Source organism: Mustela putorius, unplaced genomic scaffold, assembly GCF_011764305.1.
Source record: "Mustela putorius furo isolate JIRA1106 unplaced genomic scaffold, ASM1176430v1.1 tig00000196_pilon_pilon_pilon, whole genome shotgun sequence".
Lineage (NCBI taxonomy): Eukaryota > Metazoa > Chordata > Mammalia > Carnivora > Mustelidae > Mustela > Mustela putorius.
The window spans coordinates 14,761,656-14,779,048 of NW_025421310.1; the positions used below are offsets into that span (position 1 = coordinate 14,761,656).

The following is a 17,393-nucleotide window of genomic DNA, read 5'->3' on the forward strand; positions in this document are numbered from 1 at the left end:
CTTATTGAATTCACTGATTAGCTCTAACCATATTTTTGGTGAGGTCTTCAGGATTTCCTGTATGTAAGATCATATCATTTGCAAACAAAGACAAATTAACTTCTTCCTCTCCTATTCGGTGTCTTTTATTTCATCTTGATTGAATGTCTCAGCATTATGCTGAATAGGAGTAGTGAGTGAGTGAGAGTGGGTACATTGTTTTATTTCTAATTTTAGAGGATAAGCTTTCAATCTTTCATTGAGTATGGTAGCTGTGGGTTTGGTGTATATGGCCTCTATTAGGTTGAGTTATATTCCATCTATATGTGATTTGTTGAGAGCTTTTATCATGAAAGGATGTCATATTTTTTCTAATGTTTTTTGATCCTTTTTTCAGATGACCATGTAATTTTTACCTTTCATTCAATTAAAGTGGTGTATCACATTTATTTTTTTAAAAGATTTTATTTATTTGACAGAAATAAATCACAAGTAGATGGAGAGGCAGGCAGAGAGAGGGAAGCAGGCTCCCTGCTGAGCAGAGAGCCCGATTCGAGACTTGATCCCAGGACCGAGATCATGACCTGAGCCGAAGGCAGCGGCTTAACCCACTGAGCCACCCAGGCACCCCGTGTATCACATTTATTAATTGGCATGTGTTGAACCATCCATGCATCCCAGGGATAAATCCCACTTTGTCATGGTGTATGATCTTTATGAAGTGCTATTGAATTTGGTTTGTTGATATTTTATTGATAATTTTTGCATCCATATTCATCAATAACATTTGTGTGTAGATATCTGTGATTGTATTGTCCCTATCTGGCTTTGGTACCAGGGTAGTGCTGGTCTTCCCTATAAAATGAGTTTGGAAGTGATCCTCTCTCTTCAGTTTTTGGAAGCTTGATAAGGATTAGTGTTACTTCTTCATTAAATGTTTGTTAGACTTCACTAGCAAAACCATCTGGTCCTGAGCGGTGTTGGATTTGGGGGGGGGGAGTTTCCTTTCTTCCCTCCCTTACTTGTTATTGGTTTGTTCAGATTTTCTATTTCTTTCTGATTCAGTCTTGGTAGCCTGTATATTTCTAGAAATTTATCCTTTTCTTCTTGGGTTACCTAATTTGTTTGCATATGATAGGTCATACTAGTTACTTAAGATTCTATGAATTTCTGTGCTTTCAATTGTAACATCTCCTCTTTCCTTTTAGACTTTATATGAGTATTTTTTCTAAATCTTAAGATTTGTCAATTTTATCTTTCAAAAAAAAGTCTCTTAGTTTCACTGATATTTTCTATTGTCTTTCTGGCCTCTATTTCACTTATTTATGCTCTTTGTTTTTTCCTCCTTTTTTTAACTTCGCACTGTTTGTTCTTTTTCTAGTTCCTTCAGGTGTGAAGTTAGGTTGTGTGAGATCTTTTTACTTTCTTAATCTAGAGGTTCGTTGGTATAAGCTTCCCTCTTTAAACTGCTTTTGTAGCATCCCATAGGTTTTGGTAAGTGTGTTTCTATTTTCACTTGTTTCAAGATATATTTTGATTTCCCTTTAGATTTCTTCTTTGACCCATTGATTGTTCAAGAATATGTAGTTTAATTTATACGTATTTGTAGATCTTCCAGCTTTCCACCTCTTACTGATTTCTAGTTTCATATTATTGTGGTCAGAAGAGATACTTGATATGATTTCACTTTATTAAACTTACTAAGATTTATTTTGTGGTGTATCATATGAACTACTTTGGAGAATGTTCTGTGAGTGCCTGAGAAGAATATGTATTCTGCTACAATTGGATGGAATGTTCTATTTATATCTGCTAAGTCCATATGGTCTAAAATATGATTCAAATCCAGCATTTTCTTGTTGATACTCTGTCATGATCATCTATCCATTGTTGAAACTGGAGTATTGACATCCCCTACGATTATTGCATTGTTACCTATTTCTCTCTCCAGATCTATATTTGCCTAATATAGTTAGGTGCTCCAATGTTTGTATATTTATGATTGTGATATCTTTTTTTTTAAGATTTTATTGCAGGGAGCATTGAATGTGGTGCATAAGCAATGAATTCTGTTACACTGAAAAGAAATTAAATTTTTAAAAAAGATTTTATTTATTTATTTGACAGACAGAGATGACACGTTGGCAGAGAGGCAGGCAGAGGGGAAGGGGGAAGAAGGTCCCCCACTGAGCAGAGAGCCCGATGCGGGGCTCCATCCAAGGACTCAGGGATCATGACCCAAGCCGAAGGCAGAGGCTTTAACCCACTGAGCCACCCAGGTGCCCCTATAATTGTGATATTTTCTTGAAGAATTGACCCTTTTTTCATTATGTAATGACCTTATTTATCTCTTGTTCCCATTTTGGCTTAAAGTCTGTTTTGTCTGATATAAGTATAGCTACCCCTGATCTTTTGATTTCCACTTGCATGGAATATCTTTCTCCAGCCATTCATTTTAATCCTATGTATGTCCTTAAAGCTGAAGTGAGTCTCCTACACAGCATGTTGTTTGGTCATTTAAAAAAAAAAATCCATCTGGACTCTCTGGCCTTCTGATTAGATAATTAAATCCATTTGCATTTAGAGTAATTACTGATAGGATAAGGACTTACTAATGCCATTTTATTTCTCTGGCTATTTTGTAGTGGGCTATTCCTTTCTTCCTCTCTTGCTACCTTCTGTCAAGAATTGGTGATTTTCTGTAGTGGTATGTTCAGATTCCTTTCTCTTTTTCTTTTACAAATCAACTATAGACTTTTATTTGTGGTTACTATTAGGCTTCCATAAAACATCTTCAAACAGTCTATCTTCTGCTAATAACAACTTAACTTTGATCACATCCAAATACTCATCCCTTCCTGCCCCTACTTTTATGTTTTAATGTCACAATTTACCTCTTATATTTTGTATTCATTAACAAATTATACAGTTATTTTTATGCTCTTGTTCTTTAACCTTTATGCCATAGTTAAGGGGTTAACACACCACCATGCAAAGATATTAAAATATTCTGAATTTGACTATACATTTACCATTGCCAATGTGTTGTATATTTTCATATGTTACTAGGTAGCATCACTTTGAGCTTGAAGAACTTTTTTTTAGCATTTTGTAAGGCAGGTCAATCTTTGTCTTGGAAAGTCTTTTTTTTTTTTTTTTAAAGATTTATTTATTTGACAGAGAGAAATCACAAGTAGACAGAGAGGCAGCCAGAGAGAGAGAGGGAAGCAGGCTCCCTGCCGAGCAGAGAGCCCGATGCGGGACTCGATCCCAAGACCCTGAGATCATGACCTGAGCCGAAGGCAGCGGCTTAATCCACTGAGCCACCCAGGCGCCCCATTGGAAAGTCTTTATTTCTCTTTCATTTCTGAAGGATATTCTTGTCAGATAAAGTATTCTTGGTTGGCAGGTTTTTTTTTTTTCTTTCAGCCTATTACAGAAGTAAAATGCCTCTTTTTCACATCATAGCAAGGATGCACCATCAACAGGATTAATGACTATTAATGTTGACCTTGAGTATCCATGCAAGGTAGGATTTTTCAGTTTCTCTATTATAAAGTTCTCTTCTTTTGCCCTTCCCATATTGTCCTCTTTGGAAGAGAGCTCACTGTGTACCCCAAACTGAGAAAGTACAGAGTTATGCTCACCCCCTTGCAGGTAGAGTAGCTACATAAGGTTTTGTGAATATTTCATTTTTTAAAAAATTGTTTATTTAAATTCAACTTAGGTAACATATAGTGTATTAGTTTCAAGGGCAGAATTTAGTGATTCATCAGTTGCATATAACACCCAGTGCTCATTACGTCAAGTGCCCTCCTTGATGTCCATCATCCACTTACCCCATCCCCCCATCAACCTCCCCTCCAGCAACCCTCAGTTTGTTTCCTATAGTTAAGAGTCTCTTATAGTTTTCCTCTCTGTTTTTATCTTATTCTTTTCCTTTCCTTCCCTTATGTTCACCTGTTTCGTTTCTTAAATTCCACATAGGATCAAAATCATATGGTATTTTTCTTTCTGACTCATTTTACTTAGCATAATACCCTCTAATTCCATTCACATAATGGCAAATAGCAAGAGTTCATTCTTTTTGATCGCTGAGGAATATTCCATTGTATATGTAAATCATATCTTCTTTATACATTTATCTGTTGGTGGACATCTGAACTCTTTCTATATTTAGAGTAGGTCTGCTGGTGATGAATTCTCTTAGTTTTCCTTCATCTGAAAATGTCTATTATGTCTTCACTTTTGAGTTTTTTTCTGAGATTAACAATTCATTTCTTTCAATGCATTTAAGATGTTGCTCCACTGTCTTCTCAAATACCTGTTTTCTAATCTGAAATATGCAGTGATGTGAAACATTGTTCTCCTACCTGCAAAGTATAATTTTTTCTACATGCTTTTAAGCATTTTAAAAATTCACCTTTGGCCTTTTATGCTTTAACTATGACAAGTAGGGTAATTTTGATTTTAACATGTTTGGGTTTTATTGAGATTTCTGAATCTAAAAAATGTCTTTTAACAAATTGGAGTTTTCAACTATTATTTCTCCAAAATTTCTCTTATTCCTCTTTCTTCTCTCCTTCTGGAATTCCAATGATATGACACAAATATTAGGCCTTTTGATATTGGCCCAAAAGTCATTGAGGCTCAGTGGAGTTTTTTTCTAATTTTTCTTTCCCTGCTTCAGACTGGATACTTTGTACTGATCACTTTAAAGTTTACTGAGCTAAATTTGTCATATCTACTCTGCTTTTGTGCCATTTGGTTGAATTCTTAAATTTTAGTTATTTTATTTTAAAGCTCTAAAATTTCAATTTGGTTGTTTTTATAGTTTCTATTTCTCTCCCAAGAACTTTTATATTTCCATTCATTTCAAGAGTGTTTACTTATACTTTGCAGAGAATGGTTATAATACCTGCTTTATTAACAAAATAACCTTTGCATTATTATTTCAAACATCTGAAATATTTAGGGGTTGACATCTCTTGGTTGTCTGTTCCCTTGAAGTTGGTCAGATATTTTCTGGGTTCTGTGTATCAAGTAATTCTGGACTGTATCCTGGATACTTTTAATATAACATTATGACTGTGGTTCCTATTAAAATCTCTGGAGTATATTGATTTTTTGTTTGTTTTAGCAGGCAATCAACTGGGTTAGGTTCACAAATTATGCCTCACTTTCTGCATGTGTTGGTTCCAAAACCTTGGATATATTGTTTGGGTCTGTCATTCATTGAGCCATCCAGAAATTAATGAGTTCTCTTAAAAATATTTTTTATTTATATGAGAGAGCATGAGCAGGGAGAGGGGCCAAGTGACTGGGAGAGGATAAATAGATGCCCTGCTGAATGTGGAGCCTGAAGCTGTGCTCCATCCCAGGACCCTGAGATTATGACCTGACCCAAAATCAGACACTTAACTAAGCCACCCAGGCACCCCAGAAATCATTTGAGTTCTGAGCAATGTCTTTTCTACACTTCTTTGGGTATGCTGTGAATGTGCAGCATAGGTGTGAGTCTGAAAATTATATCAGTTCATCCATAGAATCAGAGTATTTCCTTCTTTTTTTAAAATTTATTTTATTTTATTTTAGTATCTCCTTCTTTAGCAATGTCCTCTTCTGAGTTGCCTCTTACATTTATATATCCTAAGGTCCTTCTTTCCAAGTTTCTTTGACCCTAAAGATGAGATTTTCTAAGAGTTTCAACCTCCCACCCTATCACATATTTCTGTACTACTGGGCCACTCTTGGGTTACAATGGCAAAATAAAGTTAGATATATAATGACCATTCCTCCCCACACTCTACATAACAAAAGCTCTTTTCTCAGTTCCTGTATCTAGAGAAATGTGTTTTAACTAAGGATTTCATATGCACTGACATCAGTACAATTCCATCACTGGTGCTGGCCTTGGGCAGGCACCAGGAATGGGGGCAGAGGGGACAGGAGGAAAGGCGGGTCCCCCCAATATTCTCAGGGTCACAGGGGCTGTCTTTTTTAGTACTCTGGTCAGAAGATAAGTTTCTCTCAGGATTTTTGCCTCTCTGTTCCCAGGCTGTTTTCCAGGTTTCGTCAACCGTCAGTTCAAAGCCGGGAGATAAAAGGGGTAAAATAAATAAGTAAATAAAAGGAAATTCACCATGCCATACAAATTGATCTTCAAGTTTTTATTTCTCACCTTAATCTGCCTGCTATTATTTGCTTTTCAAAGTCCTCATGTAGTTGCTCTTTGTATTTTATCCAGAGTTTTTGGTTGTAATTCAAGGGGGAGATTGGCTGTAGTGTGTTTAGTCCATCTCAGCTGTGCCCGTAATGTTCCATTTATTTTAATTCTTTATCTTGAACTTATTACATGTTACATTTATATACATTTTTAATTTTTTTAAACTTTTTAAAAAAGATTTTATTATTTATTTATTTATTTGACAGAGAGAGATAGATCACAAGTAGGCAGAAAGGCAGGCAGAGAGGAGGGGGGAAGCAGGCTCCTGCTGAGCACAGAGCCTGATGCGGGGCTCATTCCCAGGACCCCGATATCACTACCTGAGCCGAAGGCAGAGGCTTAACCCACTGAGCCACCCAGACGCCCCTATATACACTTTTTAAAAAATAATTTATTCATTTATTTGACAGTGAAAGACACAGCAAGAGAGGGAACACAAGCAGGGGGAGTGGGAAAGGGAGAAGCAGGGTTCCCAATGAGCAGGGAGCCCAATGTGGGGCTTGATCCCAGGGTCCTGGCCTGAGCCAAATGCAGACACTCAATGACTGAGCCACCCAGGTGCCCCTACATATGCTTTAAATCACACAGCAAAACATTACAGTTTTGTTTGAACAGTCAAGTGTTTTAAAGACACTGAAAAAGGAAAAGGTAGCTCACATATTTACTATTTTGTGCACACTTTTATTCCTAACAATCTGTTTCTTTTATGTTCAGTTAGTTTCCGACATAGTGCTCAGTGATTCATTAGTTGCATATAACACCCAGTGCTCATCACGACATCATGTTTTCACTTGATATCTTCCCTCCAGACTGCAGAAATTCCTTTAGCATTCCCTATAGTTAAGGTCTTCTGATGATAAATTCTCTTAACTTTTTTTTTAATCTAGAAGTATCTTCATTTTGCTTTCATTGTTGAAGGATATTTTTACTGGATGAATAATTTGGGGGTATTCTTTCTTATTTTACTTTTGGCCCTTTAATTATGTTACCATTGTCTTCAGTCTTTCAATTTTTAAAAAAGATTTTATTTATTTATGTTGGGTCCCCTCAAAATTGGGTACCCCAATAATGGGTCCGTGATTAAAGGAGCGAGAATGATACAAAGCAGAGGTCAAGCAAAGTTTTATTTCGCGCCAAGCATCAGGAATCAGACCGACCGTCAAACAGACCGGTCTGGGCCGCCCCTACAGAGAGGACGACCCCTCCCTGCTTTCCAAACTAACTTTTATAGAGCAAAGGCCATGTGGTTGGGCTTGGCCACACATAGGTAGCCAATGAGATTGTAACACACAGAGGAAATTCCACAAAGATATGAGGTGACCAACTGAATTACAATTTACCCTAGTAGGCATTTGAACCAGCCTATCACACCTTGGTTAGGACTAGCACCAAAAGTTTCCCAAAGGGCAGGGGCCCATGCCCCTTGGTAGCTAGGAGACAGTATGCGCCCCCACTGATTGAATACCTCCACCTGGCCTGACCCACCCTTGTACTTGGACTTTGTTACCTGGGACTGGTTTCCCGGAATTGCTTTTAAATAAATTCCCCTCGGTGGGGGGGCAAGGTCAATTTAAGCTTTACTACAAAATGGCAGTTCAACCAGGGTGGGGCTGCTCTGGCTGAATAGGCCCTTACAATTTATTTGTCAGGCAGAAATCACAAGTAGGCAGAGAGAGAGGAGGAAGCAGGCTCCCTGCTGAACAAAGAGCCTGATGTGGGTCTCGATCCCAGGACCCTGGGATCATGACCTGGGCCAAAAGCAGAGGCTTTAACCCACTGAGCCACCCAGGCACCCCATTTTTTCAATTTTTTAATGACAAGTCAGCAATCATTTGTATCATTTCCCCCTTATTTACATAAATGTGTCCTATTTATATAGCTTCTTTCACAATTCTCTTTATATTTGCTTTAAGGCAGTTTTATTATGTTGCGTCTCCCTGTAGTTTGCTCTGTTATTTATCCTTCTTAGAATTCACTGAACTTCTTGAATCTATAAATTTGTATTTTTCACTGAATTTTTATTCCAAGGATGTACTGTATCCTGGAAGATGGCACTCCAGTCTTGTAAAGTGTATCTTCCAACCTGGCATTTTAGCTGTGTCCTCAAAAGGCCTTCTGGTGCTTTATCAAGTTGGCAGCTTTTTGTTAGTACAATATATAATACAATGGAACCATGGTCCTGGGCTAACTCCTGCCATCTCCTTTGCAGCAAAGTAGATTCCTGGTTGGATGGAATGTTACTGGGATCCCTGACAATGGTCAAAAGCTCTGTAAGCCGTTGTATGCTAGTACTAGCTGAAGCCCTCTGGGCAGGAAAGGTAAATCCATAATCAAAATATTGTTAATTCCTGTCCAGGGTGGAAGTAGTTTGGCCCTGCCATCAAATGGTTGGTTTGTCTCCTTGACAAGAGACTGTGCCATAACTGGGACTCTGAATTTGTCTCTTTTGCTAACAAGCTGAATATTTTGTGTCACTAATAGCTACATCATCTTTGGTAAATGAAAGCCCATGCTGTTTGGCCCACAGGTAACTTTTATCACTGCCACCACTGTGCCACAATTAGGAAAATAATGACAAAGACTGAATGATATTAACTGAACACCTTATTTTGTCTATCTGATGTACTTTTTTATTCACAGTACATGTTCTCTGTGGGTATTAATGTAAAATACAAAGCTGCTTAGATACACTTCATGCCTACTACCAAGTCTCTCTACATTCCTCCGCCCCAGACCTCCTTTTCCTTTTCCCTGATCTTCCAGTCTTGTTCTTCTCAGATATCTTATATATCAACCCATATCTTGTGTATCAATCCATACACCACTGCACATGAGGCCATATCAGTTCTAACTTTAGGTCATTTTTCCTTTCACACAAAGTAGAGTACCAGATATGCTGATAAAATTCTTACTCCACTGGGAGAATTTTCAGGGCCACTCCTGAATGGGGCTATTTCTGGCTTGTAGACTGAATGGATGCATATGTAAATCAAACTCAGGACTTTTTGTCCTCTATCAGCTGGTCATAAATGATCCTCCGTGAGACCATATATCCATGTATGAGCTAAGGGAGAGGTACTGATGCAACCCTGGTAAATGAAATGGAGCCTGGGTTACATATTCATGTGAACTTCTTATGCACTCTGGTCCTGATAATGCTTGATTCCAGATGTACCACTTTCATCTCCAATGGGTGGTTACGACTTATTGGGTCTGAGAGAAGCAAATCACAATGGACAGTTACAGGCGTTACGGGAACTACAGTCTACAGGAAATGCATACGGAAGTATTTAGTATTTTATTAAAAATGGAAGAAAATATAACTTTAAAAATCAATGTAAAAATGAGAACACCAAAATAAAATTATTATCACTGACAATGACTACTTTGCCATTCAAAGTTACCATACTTTCATTCTGATAAGGCCTTACACAGGAACTAAAACTCTAATTTTGCATTTCACCGGATTACTGGTAACAATGTATTAATTACCTATAATTTGAAGTATGGCAAGTAGTTCTCTGTTAACAAATTGAATAGTCTTACACAGGTCGTCTTCTCTGAATCAGTTTTCTCTTCAAAAAATAGAAATAACAATGATGCTTGACACAGAATTCAGGGCATGACTTCCTAGTCTTACTCCTAGTTATCTGCTCTAAGCCAAACTGCCTCTTTATGTGTAAATTATGTCTTTAGTCCAGGGCTTTTCAAACTTATCTATAAAAATTCCTTCACAGTCAAGAGAATGGAAGCTTACCTCTGGGACAGAAGAGAGACAAAAAAACTACAACCCTCTGCATACAGAGCATGAGACTATGAATTCCTACATTTGTGAAAGATAGGCTGATTTGTATTCTTTCCCTTGAAAATATATATCTGAACATAAAATATCCAAATGATTGGACAGGCAAGTTACAAATCCTCTTTTACCCAAATTTTGAAGTTATTGCTCTAAAAAGGTGTAACATTCCTCTCTTTATTTCGTTGTTGAAAAGAGTAAGAAGGTTTACGGTCACTCACAAATACACAGAGTCTTAATAACTCAGGGTTTTATACTCATATAATCAAAATCACACATGTGCAGCTCAGTCATGCAGCTTCTCACACAAGTCTGTTCACACAGGGATTCACATTCACAGTAACTACAGAAAGCACACATAAGAAAAGCATATCTTGGGGCACCTGGATGGCTCAGTGGGTTAAGCCTCTGCCTTCGGCTCAGGTCACAATCTCAGGGTCCTGGGATGGAGCCCCGCATCAGGCTTTCTGCTCAGCAGGGAGCCTGCTTTCCCCATCTCTCTCTCTCTCTGCCTGCCTCTCTGCCTACTTGCGATCTCTTTCTCTGTCAAATAAATTAATAAAATCTTTAAAAAAGAAAAGCATATCTTTCAAAACTATCACATAAATTTTAAGTCATACAGATAAAAACATACAATCCCATAAGCCTCCAAAAATGCATCCTATTATATAATTCGATACACAGTCACAGAAACACCCAAACTTTTTATTGCCTATTCTCAAAGAGTCTGGGAAAGAAAAAAATTTAGAGGAGACTGAAACACATGTCCAAACTTCACTTTCAAGATACTCACACAACTGTGGAAGGAAAAGTTGCACTCCATACTGGGGCCATGGAGGGGCCCTCATAAGAGAAGCTCAGAGTTCATAGGCAGTTGCACCTAAAGCCGGAGAGTCTGGTGCTATATTCCCAGGTCCCAGTGGGAAGCCGGAAGAGGTATTGGGACGGACAGAAATCTGGTTTGGTTTGGCTAAGATGCTAGGCTGCATTATACTTTCATGAGCCCTCTCTTCCATTAAAAAAAAAAAAAAAAAAAAGAAAAAGAATAAAAATTGTATTTTATGATTGTTTAGATATAGTAATAATAATAAATTAATGTTATGTTTCTTTGACAAACATTTGCTTTGACCTACAAGTTCATTTTTTAATTTTGACTTTAAAGACTTAAATAAATAAGTATGTGCCTTTTTGTGTGCCTCCAAAAAGTGGGCATTTTGCCACTGTGTCTCATAATCGAGCCAGCCCTCCTAGGATCTGTCTTGGACAAAAGTCACCCAGACTCAACCTTAATGGAAAGAACTTACTGGGCATGAATAATTTCGGGGTGGGGATATAGGTGTTAGGAGGAACAGGGCTTAATAAATTTCCTATAACCTCAAAATCTGAAATACAAGCCACTATCACACCCACAGAACAAACTCTGAAACAAATTACAACCAGAAACACAACCACTCACACACACACACACAAACACAGACACAGACACACGAGGGGTTCCTCAGTGTCACAGAGAATGAAAACCCAAACACACCTGCCCCTGCCGAGTCATTCACTGTTTCTTTAAAACAAATGCACAGGGGCGCCTGGGTGGCTTAGTGGTTTAAGCGCCTGCCTTCAGCTCAGGTCTCGTGGGATTCAGCCCCGCTTGGGGCTCCTGCTTAGCCTGGAGTCGGCTTCTCTCTCGCCCTCCGCCTCTCCTCTCGCTCATGCTCGCGCTCTTACTCTCAAATAAATAAAATATTTAAAAAACAAACAAACAAAAACAAAACAAAACAAAAAAAAAAAACACAAAGCAAATGCATACCTGACATGGGCTGTGCTCCCGGCTCCACTTCAGGCGCTGGTGCTACCCCGGGAGCGAAGACAGAAAGTTCTGGTCCCCTCACAGAGCTCTCTCCCACTGAAGCTCCGTACTCAGGAGCCAGCTACCTCCACGTCCCGTATGCAGGGTCGAAGCTCTGGAGTCCTCTGCCCTTGCTCCGTTTTCTACAGCCTGGACTCACATTCCACTCGCCGCCCTCACCCGTGCTGTAACACCGAAGACTACGGTCCTCCACAGCTCCGCTCCTCGCCGCCGCGCGCCGCCACACGCACCAGCCCCTGCGCACTCGGAGCACCGGCGCCCGAAGCTCGGGCTCCCAGCCAGAAGGACTGCATTTCCCAGAAGCCACCGGGATCTCATTCCCCCTCCAGCCCTGGGTCCTTTTCCGGTGTCCGAGCAGCTGTGGTCCCTACGTGGTGAGTAGGACCTATCCATAGTTAAAAAACCAGCGGAGGCATCCACAGTTTCTGACCAGAGCCGGACGGGGATCCTTGGAGGGGGTGAGAGGCTCTCCAGGCGAGGACAGTCTGGGAACTGACAGGGCGTGTGGAGCCCCAAGTCTCAGGCTTGTGTCTGCGTGAGCAGTAGAGATTTTTGTGCCTATGAGAAACGTGTGTGAGTCTGTGTATGTGTGTGACACTGGGACAGTGTGTCTCCATGGCGGCGTCTGCGCTTGTAGGTCAGATACTTGATTGTGCTTATTTAACTTCGTGGCTTATGGGTGAGCGGCTGTGTCGCCGTGTGGGTTGTCATTGTAACTCCTGGCTCTAGGCTCCGCGGATCCTCCACCCCGTCCCCTCACAGCCCCTTGGGGCCTGTCGCGGATAAAAGAGGGAAGTCAGATGCTGAGCCTTAGAATGGAAGAACGGAGAAGCATAGCAAGATGACACAGACTTGATCTTGAGATATGTTGAAGCTGCATTGGGCCCCAAGGCAGGCTTCTGGGAAGACCTGATGAGGTCCCAGGAGTAGGATTTCCTCCTGGAAGGTTCCTCCTTGGAAGCTTCTAAAGGTCAGCTGCATGTTTCATAACCACAGAATTTCCAGAACTTTGGCCCCAAGAACCTACTGTGAATTAGGGACCGATTTCTCCCTGGACATCAGTGACCCTGGCCTCCACATACTGGGAAGGACAACACTATTCCAGTATCCTCTCTACTCCTCTTCTGGTTGAGAGGGTGGTCATGGAGGATGTTTTCTAAGTTACTGTGCTATCCAAGAAAATCCTGATGTTTCATGATTGCCTTCTCTTTTCCCAGTGCTGCCTGTGTCTTAAAAAATAATAATAATAATAATGAATACAGAGAGAAAAAAGAATTTTTGTTACACATCTAAAAGATAAAGTTCAGGTGAGTTTGTGTTTCCTCATTATTCATTAAATACACTTGAAGATATGGGACCCTTTCTTTTCCTTCTGCTAAAATGTCCTGCCTAATAGTGACGTATTTGTGAATTGTGTGAGAGACCATGCGGATGGATCACCCTTCTCAGGGCCCCCAAGCTCTTTTCTCCTTAATTTATTTAACCTGTTGCCTACTGTTAGCTATTATGTTTCTTAATTTTTAACTACCAACTAAATTATTCTATAACGAACATCATTATGCATAGATCTTTATGTCCTTTTGCAGTCATTCCCTAAGGATAAATTTCTAGTTTTGAAATTTAAAACAGATACCAGATATTTACAATATATCAATATGCTTGACCTCACTGGCATACAGTGACAAAAAGACATAGTTGCTCTCCTCAGATGACTTGTTATCCCTGAAGGAAGTGAAATCAGAATAGGAATAAGTAAGATAGAAGATGTGAGATGTCACTAGAGAAATCCAGGTGACCTGCTTTGGGAGTTCATAGGAAGAGACATCACTCTGTGTCTAGCAGCCCTGCCAGAATATGATGACATTGTGAAAACTTCCTTGGATGACCATATCACACTTTGTTTATTCATTCTCATGATGATGGGTTGTTCCCTGTGTTTGTCTATTATGAATAAACCTTCTATGAACACTCATGTACACGTTTTTTGGTGGGCATGTATGTTCATGTTTTCCCTGGACATATACTTAGGGGTGGAAGTGGTTGACTTAATTTGTGCTCCACCCCAAGATATAGTTACTTCTCAACCTGGCCATCCCTTGCTATTGTTAATCATTTTAATTTTAGTCATTCTGATGTGTGTGTAGTAGTATTTCATTGTGATTCTAATTTATATTTTTCTGATAAGTAGTGATATAAGCATCGTTTCATATGAGACTGCCCATTTGATATACCCTTATGAAGTGTCTATTCAAATCTTTTATCCATTTTTTGTCATTTTCATATTGATTTGTAGGAATTTTATGTATATTTTGAATACAAGTCCTTTGTGAGTGTTTATAAATATATTTGTATGCCTCTGTGTATGTGTGTGTCTGAGTCTGTGTGTGTAAAGAGAGAAGGAGACAAAGAATATCTTTCATTAGCCAATTGCTTCTTACTTTCTTAATGATATAACGAAGAGAAGTTCTTAATTTTAATAAAGCTATTTACCAACCTTTTTCTTTTGTAGTATTGCATATTCTGTTTAAAACATCTTTTCCTGGGGAAGGAGGGATAGCTCTTCCTTCTGGTAGAATTCCAGTTATTAAAGGTAGAAGGACAAAGGAACGCAGAAAGTGACCATTTAGCCAAACACCACAGTAATAGTTCTTTCAGATGCAATTGACTGATAGATGCTAAAATTAGTGGGTGAAAATCTGATGAGAAAAAGGATTTGCATAGTGTTATAATATTTCCCACTATCCAAGACACTTATTAACTACAAAGGGAAAGGTAGTAAGTTTACAGTAGAGAAACCCTGCAGAAAGAAGTTGAATCAACCCATCAAGGTTAACATCACCAGTAGTAAGACATTGCTGCCATTGATGCAAAGGCAAGGACACAACACCACTGTGGTACTGCCAAAAATGTGCAACCAAATCCCAGTTACAAAAATATTAGAAAATCTAAGTGGGAGGATAGTTGACAAAATAAATGATGGTACTCCTCCAAAATAAAAAGGCATGAAGATGGGTCTGGAGGACAGACTTTATAGTGACCATCTGATTGCTGCCTGCTGGTGTCTGTGCCACTGTATAACCCCCAACTCTGGAGTGTAAGGAGAACCTGTTATTTGCTTTTAAGCAATAGAAAATGGCGAAGATGAGGGGGATGTCACTTCTGTGATAAGGCTATTTTGTATAGTAAAAGAAATGGTATGTCACTGTTGTGGTTCTGCTTTGTCATGTAAGACCCCATTATAGCAGACTAGAGCTAGAGACTATCTTTGTGGGCTTGATGAAGTAAGTGGCAATGCTGGAGAAGCCCATGTTGCCAGAAACTGCAGGTGGCATCCAGGACCTGAGGGTGTCCACCAGTGGACAGCCACCAAAAAGGGGCCCTGGTACCATTGCTGCAAAGAAATGAATTCTGAATGAACTCTGAAGTGGATTCTTCCTCAGCTGAACCTCTGAATGAAAACACAGCCCAGCCTACACCTTGTTTACAGTTTATGAGATCAGCCTAAGGAGAGCAGCCAGCTAAACTGTGTGCAGACTCTGGGTCCACAGAAATTGTGAGATGAGGGGCGCCTGGGTGGCTCAGTGGGTTAAGCCGCTGCCTTCGGCTCAGGTCATGATCTCAGGGTCCTGGGATCGAGTCCCGCATCGGGCTCTCTGCTCAGCAGGGAGTCTGCTTCCTCCTCTCTCTCTCTCTGCCTGCCTCTCTGCCTACTTGTAATCTCTCTGTGTCAAATAAATAAATAAATCTTTAAAAAAAAAAAAAAAAAAAAAAAAAGAAATTGTGAGATGATAAATATGTGTTGTTTTAAGCTAAATTTGTGGTAGTTCGTTAGGGCAGCAGTTGAAAATAATACCGTAAGAAGACTGTGGAGTTTGGAAGAGACTAAGGAGAAATAACAGCTAAATGAAGTGTGGGATCATGTATAGAATCCTGGAAAAGAATAGGATATTAGTTTGAAAAACTGGTGATATTTGAATAAGATCTGCCATCCATAGTATTGTACGAATGTTAATTTCCTGGTTTTGATCTTTGTCCTATGTAAGAGCTAACATTACGGCGAGGGGTAAAAAGAACTCTCTGCACTCTTCTTGCAACTTTTCCCTAAGTCTAAAATAAGTGAAAATAAAATTAAACCCAATGGGGCGCCTGGGTGGCTCAGTGGGTTAAAGCCTCTGCCTTTGGCTCAGGTCATGATCTCAGGGTCCTGGGATCGAGCCCCGCATAGGGCTCTCTGCTCGGCAGGGAGCCTGCTTCTTCCCTCTCCCTCTGCCTGCCTCTCTGCCTACTTGTGATCTCTCTCTATCAAATAAATAAATAAAATATTTTTAAAAATTAACCCCCAAAAAGGAAAATTGTGCACATCCATGATCATGAAGATATTTTTCTGTTTCTTCTTCCAAGTTTATTGTTTCAGTTTTCAAATTTAGGTATGTGATCCATCTTGGATTTTTATCTGTGTATGTAGTGGGATCAGAGTCAAAATCAGTTTTTGCACACAGAAACCCAATTGCTCAGATACCTTTTGTTGAAAATGACTGACTATACTTTCTGCTATAAATTGCAGTCAGATTTTGTGTGTGTGTGTGAAAACTGTGGCTATATATGTGCAAGTCTCTTTCTTTTTTTTTTTAAGATTTTATTTATTTGTCAGAGAGAGAGAGGGAGAGCGAGCGAGCACAGGCAGGCAGAGTGGCAGGCAGAGGCAGAGGGAGAAGCAGGCTCCCTGCCGAGTGAGGAGCCCGATGTGGGACTCCATCCCAGGACGCTGGGATCATGACCTGAGCTGAAGGCAGCTGCTTAACCAACTGAGACACCCAGGCATCTCTGCAAGTCTCTTTCTATGCTCTCTATTCTATTGGTCTATTTGTCAGTCATGTGTCAGTATCACTGTTTTAAGTACAGTAGCTTTATATCATGTCTTGATATCTAATGTGATTTTTGACAACTTTGTTCTTCAGAATTGCCCTGACTCTTCTAGGTTCTTTGCATTTCCATATAATTATAGAACAAGTTAATTCTAATTTTCTAAAAAAAAAAATACCCCCAAAACTCCCCACTGATAATGTTAGAGATGCATCAAATCAATAGATCAATTTAGAGAGAAATTGATAGTTAAAACAGTCTTCCAATTCATGAACATAGACTATGTTTCCATTTATTTAATTCTTCTTTAGTCACTTAATGTTTTGATGTTTTTAGTCTAAAAGTCTTGTGCCTCTTTTGTTAGATTTATTCCAAAGTGTTATACTTTTTTAGATTTTTTAAAAAACTGTTAGGATTTTAAAATTTCATTTTCCAGTAACTTTGCTTTGATACAGATATTTGTTTGATACTTTGACCTTTTATTCAACAATCTTGCTAATAAATTCATTTATTCTAATAGTTTGTAGAACTGAAATTTTTTTCAATGTACAAAATCATGTAATCTGCAAATAAAGTTGGTTTTACTTCCTTTTTTACAACCTTCATACCTTTCATTTCATTTTTTTCTTTATGGTAGTGGATAGGTCTTACAGTATAAAATT

The 17,393-nt window shown here is 39.1% G+C and overlaps 1 protein-coding gene across 1 annotated transcript in view; it reads left to right on the forward strand.

The window, feature by feature from the left end:
* The first annotated feature begins 12,183 nt into the window (after positions 1–12,183).
* Positions 12,184–17,393, forward strand: part of ZNF404 (zinc finger protein 404) — a 32,998-nt gene continuing 27,788 nt past the window's right edge. The window contains exons 1-2 of the mRNA XM_004767666.3: positions 12,184–12,242; positions 12,598–13,175. The gene's annotated coding sequence lies outside the window, so the exon portion shown is untranslated. The remainder of the gene's footprint in view (positions 12,243–12,597; positions 13,176–17,393) is intronic.